The sequence below is a fragment of the Orycteropus afer genome, unplaced genomic scaffold (assembly GCF_000298275.1).
Source record: "Orycteropus afer afer isolate SDZICR_OR568_19922 unplaced genomic scaffold, OryAfe1.0 scaffold00096, whole genome shotgun sequence".
Taxonomy (NCBI): Eukaryota; Metazoa; Chordata; class Mammalia; order Tubulidentata; family Orycteropodidae; genus Orycteropus; species Orycteropus afer.
In genome coordinates this window covers 1,369,713-1,373,051 of record NW_006921683.1, presented here as the reverse complement: position 1 = coordinate 1,373,051, position 3,339 = coordinate 1,369,713, and the positions used below count along the sequence as shown (strand labels likewise).

The 3,339-nt window shown below is 39.5% G+C and overlaps 1 protein-coding gene across 1 annotated transcript in view; it reads right to left on the bottom strand.

The window, feature by feature from the left end:
- Nucleotides 1-3,339, bottom strand: part of RYR2 (ryanodine receptor 2) — a 1,099,979-nt gene that overhangs the window by 145,025 nt on the left and 951,615 nt on the right. The gene's annotated exons all lie outside the window — the stretch shown is intronic.

Genomic DNA, 3,339 nt, shown 5'->3' with positions numbered 1-3,339 from the left:
GGGTCGCTATGAGTTGGGGCCGACTCGACGGCACATAACAACAACAACAACAACAACATATATATATATATATTCATAGGGAAGAAAGACATTAAACAAACATGTGAAAATGTGATGAGGACTACTAATAAGAAACATAAGTACTATGAGTCCTACCCTAATCTATGGTGGTTGGGAAAATTTCCCTAAACATGTGCAGTTTCAACAAGGACTTAAGGATGAGTTGATGTTAATAACCAAAGGTAATCTTTCTCTTCTCCTTCTATCGAAACTGTTAAAAGATTTACATATTTATTCTTATAGGCAATGATACATGCTAAGGTTTATCTATTCATGGAGGTGTTCTACAACAGAGCTTACTCTTGTTAGATGCCATCAAGTCTACTCCAACTCATGAGTGACCCTATGTACAACAGAACAAAACACTGCCTGGGTCCTTTGACATCCTCACAATCCTTGCTATGCTTGATCCCTTCATTGCAGCCTCTGTGTAAAGCCACCTCATTGAGGGTCTTCCCCTTTTCCATTGATCCACTACTTTTCACCAAGCATGATATCCTTCCCCAGGGACTGGTCCCATTTGACAACATGATCAAAGTAGGTGAGATGAAGTCTGGCCATTCTCACTTCCAGAGAATTCTGGCTACACTTTTTCCAGGACAGATTTGTTCATTCTTCTGGCAGGCCATGGTATTTTCAATATTCTTTGCCAACACCACAAAATTCAAAGGCATCAACTCTTCTTCAGTCTTCCTTATTCATTGCCTAGCTTTCAAATGCATGTGAGGTGATGGAAAATACCATGCCTTGGGTAACATGCACTTTAGTCTTCAAAGTGATATTCTTGCTCTTCTACACTTTAAAGAAATCTTTCACAACAGATTTGCCCAATGCAATATGATGTCTGATCTCTTAACTGCTGCTTCCAGGGGTGTTGATTTTGGATCCAAGTAATATGAAATCTTTGACAACTTCAGTCTTTATTGTGTTTTGGGTGCAAATTTAATAGTTAATCTCCATTTGATTTCACAGCCCAATTACCATCCCAACCATAAGAACCTCTCCTCCCCTCCTGTTCCTGTGACTACCTGCTCCCAGAGCCCTTCTTAACTATGCATTCCTGTCTGTCCAGTTTTTCATCTATCTGGATGCTGCCCCTTTGGTGTTTCATAGCTGATTGATCTAAGGGCTGCATCTCCTTACAGTAGGTGGACGCATTGCCCTGGGGTAGGTGTTCTGCATGTAGGTCTTTCTACTGTTGAGCTGTAAGCCAATCCATGGATGTGAGTCCATTTCTAGACTCAAAGGGTAACCCAGGGCCCTAGTCTCAGTGGTTCTACCAGACTCTATCCGCAAGTAATTCTGGACATTTTTGTGTTTCTGTATTTTGTTGCACATTTTTCCTTCCACTCTGTCCACGATCTCCAGGTTTGAGCCCTTTCCAAGTAGTTGGCATTAGTAGCCAGGCACCATCTAATTCTTTTGGTCTCGGGGTCCATCATGTCCTTGGACTAAATGTTTCCAGATGCCTTTGATTTTTTTCACTCTTCTTTGCTTCAGATGAGAGGAGACCAAGAGTTGCATCTTAGATAGCTGCTCAAAAGTTTTTAAGACCCCAGATTGCTACTCACCAAAGTAGGTTGTGGAACAAGATTTTTATGTACTATGTTTTGCCAATTGAGCTTGGTGCCCCTAGAGACTATGGTCCTGGGTAGACAAGCCCAGTGATTCTCTCAAGGTATATGGTTGTCTTTGAGAGGTTATTCCAACTCTGCCTTCTGTTGCTTTTGTGGCTAGTTTTGTAGCACAAGTGCATATGTAAGATTATCTTCAGCTAAATCTACTCTTAGACTAGGGTGTATTCCTGTTTGCAGACCCACATCTGATCTCCTCACTTTTCTATGCATTTATCTGTAGCCTGGTTTTGTGTTAGTGGTAATACAATATTGTGCATACACTATTATTTGCCTCTGTTGTCTTTATCTTATGTGCATGTTTTAGTGTCCTTCCTTTCCCCAATGTAATCATGCTGGTCACAGACTCTTTCCATACAATCCCTCCCCTCACTCAAATCAACATGTGACCCCCAACTAGTCTGAATTTTTCCCTCCCCTTCACTCCCAACCCCAGTAACCTACAAAGCAAATTTCCTTCCCTAAGTAAACCTTTCTTTGACTTTTTACAATAGTGGGCTCATACAATATTTGTCCTTCTGCAATTGACTTATTTCACTCAGCATAATGTCCTCCAAATTCATCCATGTTGTGAGAGGATTCATGTATTTATCATTATTCTTTAACGTAGCATAGTATTTCATTGTGTGAATGTACCATAGTTTGGTAATCCATTCATCTGGGCATTTAGGTTGTTTCCATGTCTTTTCTATAGTGAATTATGTTGCGATGAACATGGGTGTGAATATGTCTGTGTACTGTCTTTCACCTCTTTAGGACATAGTCCTAGTAAAGGAATTGCTGGATCAAATGGTATTTCTATTTTCAGTTTTTTAAGGTAATGCCATACCATTTTGCATAATGGTTGTACTATTTTGTAGTACCATCAGCAGTATATGAGAGTTCCAATCTCTCTGCAACCTCACCAGCTTTTGTTATTTTCTGTCTTGTTGAACTTTGCTATTATTGCTAGAGTGAGATGATATCTCATTGTTGTTTTGATTTGCATGGCTAAGGCACTTGACTGCTAACCATAACGCTGACAGTTCAAACCCACCAGGCACTCCTCAGAAGGAAGATGGGGCAATCTACTTCCGTAGTGATACTGCCTCGGAAACCGCTATGAGTCGGGTCTCGATGGCACATAACAACAACAACAATGGCTAATGATCATGAGCATTTCCTCATGTGTTTGTTGGCTGTCAGCATATGATCTTTAGTGAAGTGTCTATTTAAGTTCCTTGCTCATTTTTGAATTGGCTTATTTGTCTTTTTGGTGTTGAGGTATTGAAGTTTTCTATAAATTTTGGAGATAAGTCTTTTGTCAATTACGTCATAGACAAATATTTTTTTCCAAATGTGTAGGTTCTCTTTTTACCCTTTTGGAGAAGTCTTTAGATGCACATAAGACTTTTTTAAAAAGTCCCAGTCATCTAGCTTCTCTTCGAACTTCTGTGCATTCTGGGTTATGCTGATAGTCTATTTACATCATAAATTAGGGCCCCTAGATTTGTCCCTATTTTATCTTTGATGAGCTTTATAGTTTGGGGTTTTACATTTAATTCTTTGATCCAACTTGAGTTTGTTTTTGTGTATGGAGTGAGGTGTGGGTCTTGTTTTGTTTTTCTGTGAATAGATACACAATTTTACCAGCATCATTTGTTAT